This window comes from Anabrus simplex, chromosome 9 (genome assembly GCF_040414725.1).
Source record: "Anabrus simplex isolate iqAnaSimp1 chromosome 9, ASM4041472v1, whole genome shotgun sequence".
Lineage (NCBI taxonomy): Eukaryota > Metazoa > Arthropoda > Insecta > Orthoptera > Tettigoniidae > Anabrus > Anabrus simplex.
The window spans coordinates 87,774,902-87,796,512 of NC_090273.1; the positions used below are offsets into that span (position 1 = coordinate 87,774,902).

Here is a 21,611-nt window from a genome sequence, read left to right on the forward strand (position 1 = left end):
TTCATCGGAAGAGGGGTAGCAGCCTTTCGGAAGTTGCAAGGGCGGCAGTCTAGATGATTGACTGATACGGCCTTGTAATAGCACTTAACATGGCTTAGCTGTGTTGATAATGCTACGCGGCTGAAAGCAACGGGAAACTACAGCCGTAACTAACTCCCGAGGACATGCAGCTCTCTCTGTATGAATGATGTACTGATGATGGCTTCCTCCCGGGTAAAATATTCCGGAGGTAAACTAGTCTCCCATTCGGAGATCCGAATGGGGACTTCCGAATGGGGGACTACACGAGAGGGGGCGATCATCAGGAAGATGGATACTGACATTCTGCGAGTCGGAGCGTGGAATGTTAGAAGTTTGAATCGTTGTGGTAGGTTAGAGAATCTGAAAAAAGAGATGGATAGACTAACGTTAGATGTAATTGGTATAAGTGAAGTACGTTAGCAGGAAGAACAGGATTTTTGGTCAGGCGACTACCGAATTATCAACACAAAATCAAACAGGGGTAATGCAGGAGTTGGTTTAATAATAAGAAAATAGGGCAGCGGGTAAGCTACTACGACCAGCATAGTGAAATAATTATTGTCAAGATAGATACCAAACCAATGCCCACCACAATAGTGCAGGTCTATATGCCTACTAGTTCAGCGGATGATGAGGAAATCGAGAGAATATATGAAGAGATACAAGATATAATACAACATGTAAAAGGTGACGAGAATCTAATTGTGATGGGAGACTGGAATGCAGTGGTAGGCCAAGGAAGAGAAGGTAATACAGTAGGAGAATTCGGATTGGGACAAAGGAACGAAAGAGGAAGTCGGCTGGTTGAATTCTGTACCGATCATAATTTAGTCCTTGCCAATACTTGGTTCAAACACCACAAACGACGGCTGTATACGTGGACGAGACCTGGAGACACTGGAAGGTATCAAATAGACTTCATTATGATTCGGCAGAGATTCAGAAACCAGGTGTTGGATTGCAAAACTTTCCCAGGAGCGGACGTGGACTCTGACCATAACTTGTTGGTCATGAAATGCCATCTGAAGTTGAAGAAATTGAAGAAAGGAAAGAATGCAAAAAGATGGGATCTAGACAAGTTGAAAGAAAAGAGTGGAGATACTAGACCTGATTGATGAACGACGAAAATACAAGAATGCTAGAAATGAAGAGGGCAGAAAAGAATACAGGCGATTAAAGAATCAAGTGGATAGAAAGTGCAAAGTAGCTAAGGAAGAATGGCTGAAGGAGAAGTGCAAGGATGTCGAAGGTTGTATGGTCCTAGGAAAGGTAGATGCTGCATACAGGAAAATCAAGGAAACCTTTGGAGAAAGGAAATCTAGGTGTATGAATATTAAGAGCTCAGATGGAAAGCCACTTCTAGGGAAAGAAGACAAAGCAGAAAGATGGCAGGAGCATATCCAACAGTTGTATCAAGGTAAAGATGTAGATAGTTTGGTTCTGGAACAAGAAGAGGCTGTTGATGCTGATGAAATGGGAGACCAAATTTTGAGGTCAGAGTTTGACAGAGTTGTGAGTGACCTAAATAGGAACAAGGCACCTAGAATTGATGACATTCCCTCTGAATTACTGACTGCCTTAGGAGAAACCAGCATGGCAAGGTTATTCCATTTAGCGTATAAGATGTACGACGAGAAGTCCCATACGACTTTCGGCAGAATGTTGTTATACCTATTCCCAAGAAAGCTGGTGCTGACAGGTGTGAAAACTACCGCACCATTAGTTTAGTATCTCATGCCTGCAAAATTTTAACACGTATTATTTACAGAAGAATGGAAAAACAAGTTGAAGATGAGTTGGGAGAAGATCAATTCGGCTTCAGAAGAAATGTAGGAACACGTGAAGCAATCCTCACTTTACGTTTGATCTTAGAGGATCGAATCAAGGACAAGCCCACGTACATGGCATTCGTAGATCTAGAAAAGGCATTCGATAATGTTGACTGGACCAAGCTATTTAAGATTCTGAAGGTGATTGGGATCAGATACCGAGAACGAAGAATTATCTACAATTTGTATAAAAATCAGTCTGCAGTGATAAGAATCGAGGGCTTTGAAAAAGAGGCAGCAATCCAGAAAGGAGTGAGGCAATGCTGCAGTTCCCCCCCCCCCTCCTTTTCAATGTTTACATAGAACAGGCAGGAAAGGAAATGAAAGAGGAATTTGGAAAGGGAATCACAATCCAAGGAGAGGAAATCAAAACCTTGAGATTTGCCGATGATATTGTTATTTTATCTGAGACTGCAGAGGATCTCGAGAAGCTGCTGAATGGTATGGACGAAGTCTTGGGTAAGGAGTACAAGATGAAAATAAATAAGTCCGAAACAAAAGTAATGGAGTGCAGTCGAACGAAGACAGATGATGCAGGAAATATTAGATTAGGAAATGAAGTCTTAAAGGAAGTGGATGAATACTGTTACTTGGGTAGTAAAATACCTAACGATGGCAGAAGTAAGGAGGACATAAGATGCAGACTAGCACAAGCAAGGAAGAGCTTTCTTAAGAAAAGAAATTTGCTCACTTCAAACATTGATATAGGAATTTGAAAGATGTTTTTAAAGACTTTCGTGTGGAGCGTGGTATTGTATGGATGTGAAACATGGACGATAACTAGCTCAGAAATAAAGAGAATAGAAGCTTTTGAAATGTGGTGTTACAGAAGAATGCTGAAGGTGAGATGGGTAGATCGAATCACGAATAAAGACATACTGAATCGAATTGGCGAGAGGAGATCGATTTGGTTAAATTTAACGAGAAGAAGAGATAGAATGATAGGACACATCTTAAGACACCCAGGACTTGTTCAGTTGGTTTTTGAAGGAAGTGTAGGTGGTAAGAACGGTAGGGGTAGGCCAAGATATGAATATGACAAGCAGATTAGAGCAGATGTAGGATGCAATAGTTACGTAAAAATGAAAAGGTTAGCGCAGGATAGGGTGGCATGGAGGGCTGCATCAAACCAGTCTATGGACTGATGACTCAAACAACAACAATGTCGAGTCATGACGAGTGCTATTATCTCTGTTATAGTGTTGATGAAACGATCTCAACTTTGGAGGTCGACTCAAACTATGGAGATATCTATCTTATTTTTAAGTAAGATATCATAGCTTTTCAAGGCCACACTGATTGGATATGCGATTCCATTAAACAGTTAGAGACCTTCAGTGATTGTAGGTACCCGATAGGAAGATCAAGTATGTCAGGAGCTTTCAGCTGTGCAATACGATGAGGCTGTTGCAGAAATTTAGACGCAAAGGTTTCGTATTGAAGGAAGGGGGGAGGGGGAACAACAGAATTTTCATCTAGCACTGAACTGAAATGTGTATTAGTTACAGCAACACCGTTTATAATATTCGTGTCGTAAAGTATTGTTAATAATCAGGGAAATGCGTTCATGAATATTGGTCGGGTAAATGTAACGCCACTGGCAGTAAACACTAAAAGATCGGAATGATCTAAACTCAAAATTGCAGTAAATGTTACAAAGTAATCTGAATATTGTCGGTGGATATTTGACTAATAACGGAATACGTACAATAATTCCATAGGTATATATTTATTAAGGGTGCTTGAAACTGGAACAAAACTCACCTGCATGCCTCAATGTTAAAATGGCCTACAAACGACTCTAAACAATGAGCAACAAATTGCGTTTCAGAGTGTTGTAATAGTTATGAACAAATAACTGAGTTCTATATGATAACTTCGTGTGGCTGGATTCAAACCTTCGATGAGGGTGGGTGGCGTCTGCCATGTATAGGAAACTGTGTTATTGTGGTGGAGGATAATGTTATGAGTGGTTTGCGTGTTGCCGGAATGATGTTCCATTTAAAAAAACACAGTACCATTATTATGAGCAATTGACGCCATGTAAAAGGTCTTGGAGTTTACAGTGAGCCACTTCGTAACAAAAAAAAAAAAAAAAAAAAAAAAAAAAGATCATTTGAACATCCTCGGCGGTTTACGGGATATTTGGTTTTAGCTGACTCGCCCTGTATATTTCTGGATTTTACCATACACTTACAACTAATTATTATTAGAGCAGAGGATGTTTTGCACACATTTTACCCAGTCTTATTAAAACAGAACATTTTTTTAAAAAAGGACATTGCCCTCCTGGTGGCAATGATCGTTAAGGCGCTGAAGTCTACACGGTGCACCGTGGTTAGCCGGTTCGAGTCCCGTTGGTCGAAAAAATTCTCACCATCAAAATGTTGGTCGGCATTGTAGGGAGCTGGTGGTATACAATTTCGAATCTCTAGATTGCGTGCCAAAAGCCTGGATTGAATTCCAAACTTCTCCACATTGCTCATATGAAGGGAGGGCATATGACGCTGTTGATGGGGATTCATCAGTCGGATGGGAACGTTAAGCCTTGAGCAGATCCCTTGGTATTACTCGACAGGAGTAGGCTATGTGCCGGCACTGGGTTTCACTCTCTCCCTTCCTACTATCATATATCACGTCATTCATTTCATCTCATTAACTCCTGTAATGAGGGCATCCGGTCATAAAAACTCGCTACGAAAATTCATCTCACTTCGAACTTGACTCCGTAGAGAAACGGGATAAGGGTTGGACAAGCATAGTGTTTTTTTTATTTTTTTTATTTTAAGGATTGAGAACAAATATTGAGAATGGATAGAACTAGGCTCCGGTAGGCCTATATTTTTTATCTGCTGTTGAATTTGTCATACGATATCTAAATTTGCAGAGAGGAGCACTTTTATTTTAGAGTTCAAGAATGCATTTTTCTTTTATAAGACAAAGAGCAGTCATCTCATCAACATTTTAGCGCCTTGAATTGTTATCATTTGGAATCAACCATTTGGACCATTTTTGAGAAACGGTCGTCCCCAGCAACTTGACTTCCGGCACAGGACAAGCTCTGTACTAGTCTGTATTTTGTATTTTACAATTTGCTTTACGTCGCACCGACACCGATAGGTCTTACGGCGACGATGGGATAGGAAAGGGCTAGGAGTGAAAGGAAAGCGACCGTAGCCTTGACGTATAGCCCTAGCATTTGCCTGGTGTGAAAATGGGAAATCACGGAAACCCATCAACAGGGCTGCTAACAGTGGGGTTCAACAATATGATTTTAAAATCAATAACTTCTCTCTCTCTCTCTCTCTCTCTCTCTCTCTCTCTCTCTCTCTCTCTCTCTCTCTCTCTCTTGACGCATGTTATCTTGACAGATTAGCGCATACACTGCAATAAGTACATGGATTTAATGCCGACGTTATCCCTATTCCTTGTGAATCACTCGCATTGCATGTGGTCGGATTTTGGAGGCGTTGTGAATGTGCTGAGTGTTAACAACTTGTATAGCAAATGAGGTTAGACTGATAGCTTTACTTTGTAAAACACTGTTGATATGCAACATGCGCAGCACTAGGCTAAAGAGGACGGATCATGGTCAACGACCTGCTTGTTGCACAATAGCATCGGCGGCCGGTTTCTCGGGTACCTTTCTCAGCAGCTTGAGGCTCCGTTAGCTGGATTTCTCGCGGCCGTTTATATACGAAAACGTAAGGTTCGTGCGAAAAGTAGAAAGCCGTGCTAATGCGGGGCGTTAACTACTTTAGTCGCAAAGATTCGTAGATTTCGTATTGTTTCTTAACGAAATGAACTGGAAATGGCATTACAACAGGACAAGCTGTGTACAAGTCTGTATTTTGTATTTTACAATTTGCTTTACGTCGCACCGACACTGATAGGTCTTAGGGCGGCGATGGGATAGGAGAGGGCTGGTGAGCGATAAATTTCCCACTCTCCGAAAATAATTTTCCTTGTACTGTATTATATGCTTTATATCGCCCGGCTCTTTCTCTGAATGGCCAACGTAGTTGCCTTCGGTTCAGAGGGTTCTGGGTTCGATTCCCGACCGGGTCGGTAATTTTAACTAATTCCTTTAGCACACACCACACCACACCACACCACACCACCAACCATCGAAAACACGCGGTGGTGAATGCCTACATCCCTCCACATACGAATGGCGTCAGGAAAAGCATCTGTCCGTAAACCTAGGCCAAATCCACACGAAGTGCCGGCCTCATGACATTGGAATAAAGGCAAGGAATAAGAAGATATATGCTTTATACCCATTCTACGCTTTTAACATTAATAACAGTGATTGTTGTATTTTGATATAACAAATCAGCTTTTTCTCAGAGAATAACAGTTTTCATTTTCATGAATCAGGTAGCAAATGCTGTTGTTTAATTTCTGATGTTTCGGTTCTAATACCCAGAAAAGGAAATTGAGGACTCCTAAACACTTTCAACAGCCAATACCAGTTGGACTTTTCACCCAGTAGTGAAGATAATAGTTTAAAATCGGCATGATGATCCCCATGAATAACGCATTTTTTAGAATGAGAGAAATAAGTCTTCGGTGTGATTTGTTCTTAAAGGGTCGGTCAGCTGAGGACAATGTCACTGAATCGGGCTTTCAACAGATTCTTAGTTTCGTCGTATTTGAATCAATACAGTCGGCGTCTGTTTAACTAATGTACTCATATTTTCAACATTATAATATATTTATTCAGAAATTGCTAGTTGCTTTACGTCGCACCGACACAGATAGGTCTTATGGCGACGATGGGACAGGAAAGGGCTAGGACTGGGAAGGAAGCGACCGTACAGCCCCATCATTTTCCTGGTGTGAAAATGGGAAACCACGGAAAACCATTTTCAGGGCTGCCGACAGTGGGGTTCGAACCTACTATCTCCCGAATACTGGATACTGGCCGCACTTAAGCGACTGCAGCTATCGAGCTCGGTTATTCAGAAATTAAAACCATTGAGAAGCCTGTTTGACTTCCCTCATCCTGCCTCGAAAGTAATATTGCTTTACTTAAGCCATATTAACCTTAGCTAATCCTTTTACTTTTGTCTTTACTCAGTTAATCATTTAGATACAACCGAGAAAATTGTTAAAAACTGTATAGGTCTTAAGACTCAACACTTTTTCGTTCACTCCTACATGGAGTAGCACAATTCTGTTCGAACACCAGCACTTTAGCTGGTGATAGATAACATTTATCATCATAGAAAAATAGCACAAAAATAGGATAGGGATAAATTAAATAAATATCTTCGTCTGTTGTAGAATTCTAGGTGGAATTTTAAAATCGGAGTTACTTTACACTCTTAAAAAAAAGGCACTGAAATGAACATTCAGTTTATGTCAGAGATTAGCTTTTTTGTCAAACCTCCCTCTGTGGATTACTGGCGAAGTATTGGCCTCTGAATCCCGAGATCGTGGGTTCAAACACGGCAGAGATATTTGGATTCTTGAAGGACCAGGCTCTCATTGTCGAACGATATCGGCATGTGAATGATCTTAGGTGGCACATTTGGTGTTTGTCTGACAAAGTTAATTTAACAACTCATCTATAGATTCCTCAAGAGAGTTATGGTTTCTCTGTCACCTGGTAGAGTAAAGTGAAAAAGTCGATAAGTTGAAATTGACACGCAAGCAGCCAAAATTACGTCAAATGAAAGTGTCTGCAATACGATAGCTGAAAACACCTAATGATTATAATAATCATCACCATCGTCATCATTTGTGAAATACCAGTATGCTTGTTCCGTGAGCAAGAAATTGCGGGTTCGCAAGTCTTCTATCGAAAAACATGATGCCTGCCAGAAGATTGTAGCAGTACCGCACGATGTATATTTCTGTAAAGCTGAATGTGTTTATTCCAGCTGCCTTCTCTCTTCCCCAGCATGTTATTGGGGTCAGCGTCAAGGACGTACGAGGTCTAACCGATACCGTAAATTTTGATGGCTTTTTTTCTTGGCCTAATGACATACAGGATAGGGCCGGTGACCTAGATGTTAGGCCCCTTTAAACAACAAATCATCATCATCATCATCATCACCGTATAGGACAGACAAATTACACAACACCAGGTATCTTGCTATACAGTCAAAATGAATTAGTTTTCAGTTTTTGCCTCAAGAAAATTCTACTCATTGTCGTTTACTTTCTTTTGTACAAAATAAGTCGTCCATGTGCACTACATAATTTATATTTTAATTTAATTCATGTAATTTTAGTTGTCCACCTTGGTCAGTACACAAATGTTCATTAAAAATACAATAATGATGCATGTTTCGGCTATGTTGGGCCGTCTTCAGTCTTGAAAAAGAATATAAAGTTTATGAAATGCTCTAGAAAAAAACACTACGTCAAAAGTCCATAGGAAAGAATTGATCTTGAAGGATTTTAACTTATCACAACGTAAAGAACACAAAAATGTCTTGTAGAAAAATATCAGTCTTCTTAGAATTATCGTGCTCTATAAAAGTTATGAAATTGACAATGTTTTAAATCCCGGAGGGATTACTCCTTAAACATTACTTCATAAAAGCCATATTATTATTATTATTATTATTAATTCCTCTTCTTCAAGTGCCATATCTGATCCCTCAGACGGTGGCGGTTTCCCTGGAGAAAGCACCCCTCAACCGCCTCCAAATTTCCCAGTTACCGCTGATGGATAAATGTTAACACGATGACCCTCTTTAAAAAAAATGAGAAATCGCAGGTATTGGCAACCATAATATGGACAAGAAGTAGCTAACGACTGGTGGTTTGAATTTCACTTCGAGCATGAAAAGACGTGTTTAATTACAAATTTGTTCATCACATGTCACATGGGTATTCGAAATCCTATCTAATTAGGCCTAAGGTTAAAAAAAATGATTATTGATAATGGTGTTTTAAAAATGGAATTGCCTTAACGATTAAAAACATAGATAAAGGATGCGGCGGTTTTGAGTTTGGTTGTTAGGATCGTGAGAGGAATGATGAAACGCGCAAAATCTTTGTTGCAGATACAACGTATCTCTGCTTCCAGACTGTCTTGAACAACTTCAACGGATGAGCATATTTTGCTAAATAATGACAAGTTGTTAAAGTACTGGAGCAAATATGCCCTAACAAGTACCTAAATATGCTGTAGAAGAAGTCAAATATGACTTACGCATTTTAGGGATAGTTAGCAAGTATTAAGAGTATTACTAACATGCCAAAAGTAATTAGCGATAATATAGCACACATACATTTATCATGCAAACTGACAGAGCTGCAGTAAGTACGATAAAACTTCATACATTAATTAGCATAGCCCTGAGGAACAGTCCTCACTTTGTTTTCCTAAAGAAGATTAAAAATATCGAAATACTGTATTAGCATGCTTTTTGGTATGTGCCGGCGTGCGTTCGTCCAGCATCACATTTGCGGTATCACGTTTTCTAACCTGCTACCTATTTCCGGAAAATAAAGAAAAATATATCTGCTACAGTATTTTGAAATCCTGCGTTTGAAACTCGACGCATGTAACATATAGACCTACTTTGTTAAAAACAACGCCTCGATTTAAACAAAATTGCTCAAAATAGGCCTATAACCAAATATGACATATCACTAAGTGAGCAAAATATGTCCAAAACAATAAAAAAATGGCCAAAATACGCATTTATGTGCAATATAAAGTTGTTTTAAACAGGGTAAGGGGCCCATCATTTTTTCCGATTTCGGGTAAAATGAGCTCAGAAAAGAAATGACTTTTCCTTAACATCCGAACCTCAAGTCCACTCTTCGTGTACTCTCGTTATCAGCAATGTAGGACTTCCTCAAGTACTTCAAACTTCTTTTCAGAAAGAGAAGCAGCTATTTCTCTTCCAATTCGACGGTGGCGAGCGTTACCCTTAGAGTTCACTGTGCGGACAAGCGCCTAGGACGTGTGCTAGTGTTTCTGTCTCGTTACATCTTCGTCCTGAACAACTGATGGATTGACCTTGGACAGCGCTTGCGTGCGATTCGCAGGAATTTATTGCCTCTCTAGTAGTTTGTCTTGGTATTGCAATGTTTATTATACATCAGTGTTTTAACACGGAATGTATCTTCAAAACACAAGATCGAGCATATAGACGCGGTTACCAGGGATGAACGTTTCGAAAATGAGCATTCAGATCCGAGGAAGGGAAAATACTGTTTATGGAAAATCAGTTAGGTCTTAGGTCTCTCTCTAATCATCAGATAGAAATCTAGGATTCCTTTTTAGAAAACGAAACGAATCTGTGATTTCAAAACTGTTAACGCATTTAACTGATCTTAAGTCCGACTCCATGGGCTAAATGGTTAGCGTGCTGGCCTTTGGCCACAGGAGGGACGGGTTCGATTCCTGGCGGAGTCGGGAATGTTAACCATAATCGGTTAATTTCGCTGACACGGGGGCTGGGTGTATGTGTCGTCTTCATCATTTCATCCTCACCACAACGCGCAGGTCGCCTATAGACCTCAAATAAAAAAGACCTGCATCTGGCGAGCCGAACATGTCCTCGTACACTCCCGGCACTAAAAGCCATACGCCATTTCATTTCACTGATCTAAATCTGAGTGTTTAGTTTGCACATCGAGGAACCAGTGTGGTAAATTTCACTGTTATTCTGAACATGCAGTAACTAGTATATCCTTAATTTTCCACTTCAGTTTCAAGTGAGTTTATTCTAACAGCAGCAGTGATCTTTTGTGGTAGTAACACAGCAAATCGCTTACTTTACTTCTTCTTTTGTCAAAATACATTGAAGTGGATGAGATATTTCAATACCAAATTTCGGCAGACTGAAAGAGGACTGTTGCTTCAGTTTTGCACTATTCTATAAAACGTACTCTTCCATCCTTTCTTCAAATATCTAACAAATTTCAGAATACCATGCTCTATAGTATAATTAGTCTTCTTTTTTCTTTCCTTGTCGCTTTTTCCATACGCTGCCGGGGTCGTGGGTGCTAAATCTGTTGCGCATATGGACGTGGTTCTTTTGTACGGTCGGATTCCCTTCCTGGCGCCAACCTTGTGTTGAGCTCTATTGTGTGTAAGGGCCCAATATTTGGACGAGTGTACATGTGGATGACCTGATAATAATGTTATTGGTTTTACGTCCAGCTAACTACTTTTATGGTTTTCGGTGACCCCTAGGTGCCGGGATGTTGTCTCGCAGGAGTTCCTTTACAGTTCTGCAGATACGAGGCTGACGTATTTGAGCACCTTCAAAACAACCTCCGTACAGACCCAAGATTGAACTTGCCAAACTTGAGCTGAGACGGGCAGCGCTCTACCGTCTGAGCCACTCAGCCCAGCATTACGTGTTTCTGTAATGGGTGTAACTGCGATGTGTTGTGTGTATTCAGACCCGGTCCCCGAGCCAGAGAAAACCACATGCCTCTAAAATCCCTAGTTTGGCATGTGCCTAATCGAACCCAGGACTCTCTGAACCGAAGGCCGTGACGCTGACGATTCATCCAAGGAGCCGGACCTCTCTAGTAAAATATGCCTGTGAAGTCTTCATCCCGAAGGCTGGTTGGATCTTCAAATACCTTCACCAAAAGCCATGGAGTTATAGAGAAACGGCGTACAAGGCACGTTGCGGAGTGAGGTAGTTTGCCATTGCTTTCCGCACTGGGTCAGAAAGTGCTATCGCAGCACGACCAGCCCTATGAGTAGCATCTGTCATAACATCCAGATACACTGGCCGTGCTCTGTATGTCATTATTCAGCACCGCCCACACCGCAGCAGCTTCCATACTATCACAGCCAGACCTCTGTGGATGCTACTTTGCAAAAAAAAAAAAAATTCTTCAGCTTATCCCAATTATTTTTGCTGGTGCCACGAAGGCTTATTTTGGTTTTGGCCTTGGGTTTCAGAACGGATGCCCTCTTGATGAAAATCTCGATCCAGTATCGGCCGGGATTCGAGCCTACCGGATGGGAAGCCAGGAGCTTGGCCACTGAGGTAATCACGCCCCCCTCTGGACTTTGTGAAAAGACAGGTGCAAAATTGCATCCTCCAAGTATTTTTTCTTTGCTTTACGTCGCGCCGACACAGATATGTCTTACGGCGACGATGGGATAGGAAAGGCCTAGGAATTGGAAGGAAGTGGCCGTGGCCTTAATTAAGGTACAGCCCCGGCATTTGCCTGGTGTGAAAATGGGAAACCACCGAAAACCATCTTCAGGGCTGCCGACAGTGGGGCTCGAACCCACTATCTCCTGATTACTGGATACTGGCCGCACTTACGCGACTGCAGCTTTCGAGCTCGGTCCTCCAAGTAATGACATCAGACAGGGTCAAATATTGGACAGTTCCTCGTTGAGGGATTCATCATGTGACTGATGGCAGATGAGATATAGCATATCAGCATGTACTTTTGATAGGCAAGCCAACGATCCATACCGCAAAGAAAACATAACTGTTGCTTGGAAAGCCTTGACCGAGAAGCCTAGGTTCTACCAGTCTCCATGTGTATGTTCTGTATACGCCTGACAGCGTGCCGATGAACAAAATCACTTGCTTCGTGTTTGCAGGTAATTACGAATTGCGGCCAACTTGTGGATTAACAAATCAAAGAACTCCGACAAAGCTATTCCACCTCATTTATCTCTACTTGCGGAGGGAAATTTGAAACTCATTGTGACGTGATGGACCGGCATGCTGTACATCCTTGAACATAATTACTCAGATATTACCAACCTCTGTAGCCATATGGCCTTGTCAGAAACGGACGATGAGTAGAGAAAGAAGCCAAAGTCCGTTGGTTCGAGACTGATTTAATGGCTGTGCAGATATTATGAGTGCGATCCTATTTGTCACGTAATGGCTCGAGAGTGAACCGGCAAGTGAGTTTTGCATGACTTTATATCTGGTAATAAGTCATTTTCCTAGTTGTTAGCCGGTTCGAGTCCAGTTGGTGGCAAAAATCACCATCAGAATGTTGGCCGGCAGGGGATCATTAGATTGCGTACCAAAATCCTGGATTCAGTTCCAAACCTCTCGGCAGTGTTCATGTGGAGAGAGGGCATACGACGTTGTTGATGGTGATTCGTCCGTCGAATGGAGACTTTAAGCCTTGACTAGGCCCCTTGGTGTTATTCGACAGGAATAGGCTGTATGCCGTCACCGGGTTTCTCCCACTCCCAACCACATTGTCATCATCATTCCATATCCAGGCGTGCAGGTCGCCCATGGGTGTCAAAAAGAAAGACCTACACTAGGCGAACTGAACATATCCTCGGACACTCCTGGTACTAAAAAGCCATACAATAGAAAAAAGCCATTTTCCAGCTCCTGGGAAGCCACTACAGAGAGAAGCTAGCGATGACGTGAATTGTGTGTTTCAAGTCTTAGAGGGGATTTTTCACGAACCTAGTAACTGATACATCATGACGGATTCAGCTCTTGAGAAGGTTATTAGACAGCTTTTGCACTCGTATGTACACGGGGCGGATAACCGCAATGTCTGATACCCTCACTGAGAAATACAACTCTCTTGTTCTGGCTCACGAAGAGAATCTGCTGTATCTTTGCAAAGACGGTCGCAGGTGAGCGCATACATTATGGAAAAAGGCTATAGAGCTAATTGCAGTTAGAGAATTGCGGAGGTGCTTACTTGTTTCACAGAGGCTTACAGACTGAAAACTGAAAGGCATAGCAAGTTTTTAACGAAATATGTATAGGCTATGTTTTTTTTTGTAATGTATTGTAGACTGTTGAAGATCCTAAGGGTAGACCATGTCACAAGCGAGGAGATATTTACTGTGCCGGGAAAGCTTGCGAAGTCCTAACATTCTAAACGTAGGAAAATGGAAAAATGGACTCAAATACTGGAAGAAGAATCACGGATTGAAGTATGATTACCTCGGGATCGCTGTTTCATGTACAGGAGTCAGCAGCTGTGAATCTCGCGAATGCTCTCTTATGTTAGAGAGAGGTGCATACGAAAACGTGGACTCCCGTTTAGTTAGGTGAGTTTGGACACTTTTCGTTATTAGTTAGCTAATTTACAGGTCAGAATATTGCATATTAGCTGTACACACTTCCTGTATTGTATGTTACAAAGTGGCAAAGTTACTAAACTGGTACGTACCTGCGCTGGTAACGAGTTTCTTTAATAAAACCAACTCCTTTGCGTGCACACTCCTGTAAGAGCACTTTTTTTTAATCACACTCTCACCTCCTCCTACCACAAGCACACTCGCAACTCAACTGGCTGGTTCACAACGCCGGTCCACTACTGAACACTTGACTTCCCCGGCTGCGCTACACTCGCGCATGCGTCAACACTCATATTATGTCATAAATTTAGAATCCATTAAATATTGTGCACAATTAAACTGAGTTGTATTAAGAGTGGAGCCTTGTGTGGCGGCGGTAGCAGAGTGATTACATAATCGTGTCAGAAGTGCTACGTCATTCTCCAGATGTCAACCTGTCACAGTGTCTTCTTTGGCCATGACCAGACCAGCGGAGTGGAACATACGCTGTTGTGTGAATGTACCTGCGAGAAATGTTCGCTTGCTATTTTCAAGACGAGCACAATGCGTGAGGAGCCTGTACATTTCACTCAATACATTCCCGCTGTAAAAGGGGGCGGTGGAATTACATTCACGGTATCCCCTGTCTGTCGTAAGAGGCGACTAGACCCCCTAGGGCTCTCCACTTGGAAGACTGGGTTGACAACCACGGGACTCCTAGTTGAGCATAGTATTGCTTCCACTAAGTCTTGTACCATGCTCTCCTCACTTTAATCTTTCCTATCCGACCTGCTTTAGTCAACTCTTGCTCCCTTCTGACCCGGACGGTATCAGGTTTGCGAGGCCTAGGGAGTCTTCCCATTTTCACATTCTTCGTGGTCCTTCTCTTTCTCTTAGGGATACTTTCACTTCTCGAAGCCTGCCCCACGGTGTAGGGGTAGAGTGCCTGCCCCTTACCTGGAGGCCCCGGGTTCGATTCCCGGCCAGGCCAGGGATTTTTACCTGCATCTAAGGGCTGGTTCGAGGTCCACTTAGCATATGTGATTACTGATTACAATTGAGGACCTATCTGAAAGTGAGATAGCGGCCCCGATCTAGAAAACCAAGTATAACGGCCGAGAGGATCCGTCATGCTGACCACACGACGCGTCGTAATCTGTAGGCCTTCGGGCTGAGCAACGGTCGCTTGGTAGGCCATGGCTCTTCGGGGCTGTTGTGCCATGGGGTTTGGTTCATTTTTCGAAGGATCGGACATTTTCGGTTTTCATTTTTGATTAATATTAAGAGCGGTTGCGCAGTTATACAGTATGGGCATGATACAACTGGCCCGGAAAATATTTATAAGACTGACGTGGAATTAACCCTTGTTAATGAACAGGAGAACTGCCCGACATCGGAAATGCTGGAAACCGTGATTTCGATGCGCCAATCGGTTGCTGTTCATGTCTGCGCGTGAGCATCTCCCGAGTACGTCACTGTGTCATTACGTGTGGAGCAGACGTGTTTAGTGACGAGTTGAATGCAACACAAAATGGTGCTCGCTATGAAACAGCGCGTTTTCATTGTCCAGTGTTATACGACGCACGATTCGTGGAAAACCTGTGCGGAACTGTTTGCGGAAGAGTTTAAGACTGGAAGTGTTTTGGCAAAACCTTCAGCAAAGTCTGAAATGCAAAACTTAGTCGCAAAATGGCGTGAAACGGGCACGGTAGTGAATAAAAACCGTAACTATCTGAAAAGATTCGAACACCAGGAAACATTGCTTTTGTGAAGGAAAGCCTGGAACGAAGTCCGACGAAATCTCAACGCCGTTTATCTGTGCAAGTGGGAATTAAGAGATCGTCGTATCCTTACAAACTTACTATCAGGGACGCGCAGCTGTGAGCTAGCATCCGGGAGATAGTGGGTTCGAGCCCCACTGTTGGCAGCCTTGAAGATGGTTTTCCGTGATTTCCCCTTTTCACAACAGTTAAATGCTGCGGCTGTACCTTAATTAAGACCACTAGCACTTCCTTTCCACTCCTTGGCCTTTCCTATTCCATCGTCCCCATAAGACCTATGTGTTGTGAATGTGTTAAAGCGTCCAGACAAACCTTCGCGTGTTGAGTTCTGCCCTTGATTTTTGAGTGAAATGAAGTCAGGACTTAAGGATCCCCAGTTTTTTATTTCTTCAGTTGAGGCCGTTTCCAGCACCTTTTGTGAGGTTCAGTAACAAGGATCAATCACGCGTCTGTTCTGTTGTCAGGGGCTTAGCCAAGGGAGTGTTACTGCCGGGTTAGATCCCCCCTATTGGAAAGTAAAACAGAAACTGACGATAAACAAGTGAAAGTTGACTCGGTGGGTTAGCTCTTTTGAACATTCACAGATACATAATTGTATATCAACAGATCTCTTTAGATTGTAATGTGAACATACCATTCAGAATATCAAAATAATTCCTTGTATCAGTGTCCTTATGACACCCACGCACGAGCGCACCACAGACGCACAAGCATCTTAATTATGTTCTAACATAATTTTGTAACAATAATCCTCCCCCCCCCCCCCCCCACATCGGTGGATCCTGGCTACGCTACTGCCTATTGTAAATATTTTCCGGGCCAGTTTTATTTTGCCCACCTGATAATCACCTCACCAGTTATTATGCATCGTGTTATGTTTGTGAGGCCTAAGGTGTATCTCATTTTCACGGCCTTCGCGGCCCTTCCTTGTCTCTTGCTAATACCTTCATTTTTCGAACGATCGGACCTCTAACCATTTGTACTTCCTCATTAAAAAAATCACCATCACATCTCAATATTCGTGCCTGTTTTTTCTTCGTATTTTATTACATGTGGTGCTTCTGTATTTACAGGTAGGTGCAGGCGTGTTCTTGGGAGGCCACGTGAGGTATTTTTAGAAGGACGCAGGACGCCTGTCTGTCTCGTGCAAGTGAATAAAACAGGGCCAAAGCTACGATTTCCCTATTGCAGGTAATGTGAAGTGAGTTAGAAGTGAGAGAGAAATATACCGATGCCAGGCTGAGTAGCTCTGACATTAAAGCTCTGAGCTCAAGTTGGCGTGTTCGATTCGGTCTTAATCCAGTGGTATTTGAAGTTGTTCAAATACAACAGCCTCTAGTATAGATTTCCTGCCACGTAAGAGAACTCGTGCGGGACAAAATTCCTGCACCTCGACATTTTCGAAAATTGTAAAAGCAGTGGGAGGTAAAACCAAAACATCATTATTCAGCAATAGCACATACAATTATCGATATTCTCTGTGCTTTGAATAATAACAGTAATAATAATAAAGATCAACGGGCTAAATCGAGACGAACAACTGAAAAGAAGACACGGTGTCCCTTGGACGGAGGAACGCAAGCAGGCCCACTCAGAAAGAATGAGGGAATTCCGGGCTCAAAAGAAAGCAAAGTTCACTCACAAATGTAGGCTAACAAGACTTGACGTGGTCCTCGATCACCGTAGCGAATAAATAATATTAATATGTATGTATCGTCCGCATCTGCAATTTTGTTCTAAATTCTTCTTTATTTTGCTACGAAATTTACTGCCATACATCTGTCGCATTTTAACGCTTGTATGCCGATCGGGGGTGCCAGGAATCGTGGTTACAGGAGACGATCTATACAAAAATCCCTTTTTAAGGGAGAAAGGAAGAAACGTAGAAGTATCTCCACAATACGCCATGTACAGCTACTGCTTTCTGTACTTTCTGTAACCCGAGTTCATTAGTCTCTTCGGTAGCATTTCTAAGGGAAAAAAAATTCGTCTTCTTCTTCTTTATCTGTACCCTCCAGGGTCGGTTTTTCCCTCGCAATCAGCGAGGGATCCCACTTCTACCGCCTCAAGGGCAGTGTCCTGGAGCTTCAGACTCTGGGTAGGGGGATAAAACTGGGGAGGATGGCCTTAAGTTAGGTACCATCTTTGGAGGAGAAGTGGGAAACCACGGAAAACCACTTCCAGGGTGACTGAGGTAGGAATCGGACCCACCTCTACTCAGTTGATCTTCCGAGGCTGAGTGGGCCCCGTTCCAGCCCTCGTACCACTTTTCAAATTTCATGGCACAGCCGGGAATCGAACCCGGGCCTCCGGAGGTGGCAGCTAATCACACTAACCACTACATCACAGAGGCGGGCAAAGATTTTTCAAATGTGGTATGAACCCTTGACTTACCATTTCATCATTGGTCGGCCACAGCTGCTGCAGTAGAGCAATATTGAACTCTTAAATCTTGAGGTCGTTGTGGGAATAATTCGGTCACGATCTTAACCAAACGATGGGGTTCAGAAGAGAGCCTAACTACTTGAAATGAGGAGCAAAAATGTGCTTACTAACTTTTATTGAATCAATTAACTGCACAAAAAAATTATTTGTATAAATCCGTGATCAAAAAAATTATTAATTATTAAATGTTTCAAACGCAGTCACATTGCATAGCGTTATTTTCATTGATTACAATATCGAAGAATTTTCTTCGGAGAAAAATAGAGATCTCACAAATTAGTGGACAGCGAAACTGAAAAAGTGAAAAGAAAACCTGTAAATCGGGCACCTATTGATCAAATGATAACTGAGAATTAATCCACACGATCCGTGGAAAATCTGACCTTCAACAAGTAGAATGCCGGATTTACTCTTAATTAAGGTTATCCAGCAGTCGAATACCCTTTCGGATACGGAAACACCCGCCGAATGGACCCTTAATCGAACCAAATTGACTATCAGTTGCTTTGGATAGGTTGCGAAATATTATTGGAAAGCATGGTGTTCACTACAAGTTAACAGCAGCATTCACAATTGAAACAAAATTCCACTATGTATTGTCATTTCATGACACCCTTAAGTTATAAAATAATCCCGATGCTAAACGTGCATCACCCAAACAGCTGTTCAGAAGGAACCAACAACAACACAATCCGAGAGGATCTTACGTTACGTCGTTCTGAAAGAACAAAACTGCGAAATGCAGGAAACACTCATCACGCATTTAGAAGAAATGCCAAACACTGAAGTTAATTAAAAAGTGGTAAATCACTTGAAAAATATTATTATAAAACCAACTTTCAGGTTATAAATGGTTACGTTACGCTTAATAAAATTACCAAGACCACATGGTAAAATAAAATGAAAACCTAAGAATTCTTTCCTTTTTGACAATGACTACCATCAAGATCCATCTACTTATTGTTTGTCCCAACACACTACCTACAAAGTTATCAATTGACCACACTCAACTACGTATAAAAATGAAAGAACGACAAAAATTGAAAATAAAATATATAACCGGCTGACGAATCGAACCCGCATTCGTAACTCAAGTCTCACACTAATACGCTGAGTGTCAGTACGCACACTATCAAAGCAAACGGACGTCAGAACGACAAAACAATTAAGTCCGTAAAATAAAATACTGAAGTTCATTGAACTCAAACACGCATGGCGAACTGCAGTAAATATTCAATCACCGCTAGCTCAGTACCCAATATTGGACAACCCTCATGTGCCATTAGTGGTTCCATAATCTTAGGTAAACACCTTCCAGCCGGTGAGAGTTGCGTGAACTAGGACGTCTCATCATCATTATACTCCTAGGATAATATGTGAGTCCTAAATCTATTGTCGAGCGGAAATTGGGTCGTATACGCTTCCTTTAGCATATCAGGCGAAATCCTAACTTCAAACACACTCTTAGATATTTTAACTGTAATCCTTGTCGAAAATAATAGCACACAATGAAACGAATCTTGCCACAAAATGAACGCCAAGTCGGAAAATGCAACTAAGTCCCTATCTTGTTACTAAAACGTGAAATTGAAAATAAATAACGCGTGGCAAGCAATCCACAACTCAAACACGATCTCAGCATGCGCAATGAAGTTTGGAAAAACAATAATGACTTCCAACACACGTCTAACATTACGTGACTATCGCCAATAATCATCACCACCGCAAAAATCCACGCTGTAATTTTAGGATGAAGCCCTCAAATCGCCTACCATCTTTTACTTCCAAATATCCATATCCATGACTATCCAGTGAAGTGAAATTCAGTGAATCTACACAGCCAAACTATCGCTTTCATAACGTCCAATATCTCATCCCACAATGTTTCCGATTTAATGATAAATTATCGTCTCGTAATTTTATGAAATTTACTGATTGGAAACTTGTCATAACAGTCAAACAACACCAACCGTGTATTCAGAATGCTCTTCTACCCTTGAGGTCATATTACTATAATATTCATTATACTGACTTTACGTAAACTAGTCACTTGGATTGAACTACCAAGAGTTACGATCTTCACCAGAAATTGTTTTTCACTCGGGATCTTAACTTGAAATCTTAATACTCATCTCGAACCAACCTTCTCCTGGTCTCAGTTTTCGGATCGTTAGCGGAATATATTACAGCCTGCCACATAAATATCACATTTAATATACAGCCTGCCTCAAAAAAATTTCGCCATCAGCAAATATAGCCTGTCTCAAAAATTCATTCGCATCGCCTTCTCACGGCGGCATCGCGAAATACAGGCTTCTTTTGCCTTCAACATCTATACAATTCTTATCTCAACATATATAAATTCTTCGCCGTCAATCCCTTTTCTTATATTTCAAGACTTTTCAAACCTCAATCCTCTCGTGACGAACAACTTTTATAAAAATTCCTTTTTTTATTTTTACTACAACTTTCGGACCTCAGGAATACAACACCACACCGTGATTTTCCATATCACCGACATACACGATGTCACAAAATTTCACTTCCCATGAATAAAACAACTTTATCAGATTTTCCTGGATTTCGAGACCCACGCAAACCTCATTGAACATAACTGTAAAATCCACTTTTAACAAAGAATTTTTTTATCCCGCGGTAAACATTATTATTATTATTATTATTATTATTATTATTATTATTATTCTTTCGAATGGGCCACCAGAGGACCACGTGCCAATTTCAATTCCTTCTTCTTTGTTCTTTCCTTTTCTTCCAGTACGCTTTCATCTGTTCACTATGTTTCTTCTTTCTGTCTTCAGACCACTTTGAACCAGTCTTTTTTACTTTCCTACCTTGGAATCCTTCTATTTTCAATACTTTTTCCCGAAAGCCTTCTCTATTATTTATTTCTTCTGTTGTTATATTGTTTTTTTTTCTAAATCCTTTCTAACTTCATTGACCCAGCTTGTCGTTGATTTCTTACTCCACAAATATCTGAAAATCTTACTGGTTAATCTACTATCTTGCATTCGATACAAATGTCCAAAAAACATAAGTCTCCTTTTCCTCATTACATCTGATATATTTTCTATTTTTTGATATATTTCAGCATTGCTTCGTAATTTCCAACCTTCTGCTGTGTTTTGTGGGCCTAATATTTTCCTCATGCTTCGCCTTTCTAGTATTTCTAGCTTATCTAAATTATAGTTTAATGCCAGACACTCGCTTGCATATAGGCATTCTAGCTTCACTACTGTGTTGTAATGCCTTATTTTTGCATTTTTGGATAGGCATCTTTTATTGTAGATATCTTTGGTGACACCATAAGCTCTCTCCATTTTATGTACCCTCTCATCTACTGCAGATTTTTCTAAACCATTTTCTTGGATTATTTCCCCTAGATATTTGAATTTTTTTACCCTCTCTATTTGGCCAATATCTGTTTTCAGAAATTTTGGTGCATCCCAAATATTTGTTAAAAATTTTGTTTTTTCTGCAGAAATTCTTAAGCCAGTTCTGCTGGCGATTCTTTCC

The 21,611-nt window shown here is 41.4% G+C and overlaps 2 protein-coding genes across 10 annotated transcripts in view; one reads left to right on the forward strand and one right to left on the reverse strand.

Annotated features, from left to right (window-relative positions):
• Nucleotides 1–14,099, reverse strand: part of MRP (Multidrug-Resistance like Protein 1) — a 482,909-nt gene extending 468,810 nt beyond the window's left edge. For all 9 annotated transcript variants that reach the window (XM_067153606.2, XM_067153603.2, XM_067153605.2 and 6 more), the window contains exon 1: nucleotides 13,965–14,099. The gene's annotated coding sequence lies outside the window, so the exon portion shown is untranslated. The remainder of the gene's footprint in view (nucleotides 1–13,964) is intronic.
• LOC136881017 (PIH1 domain-containing protein 1) overlaps nucleotides 1–21,611 on the forward strand; it is a 282,859-nt gene that overhangs the window by 82,210 nt on the left and 179,038 nt on the right. The window lies entirely within an intron of this gene.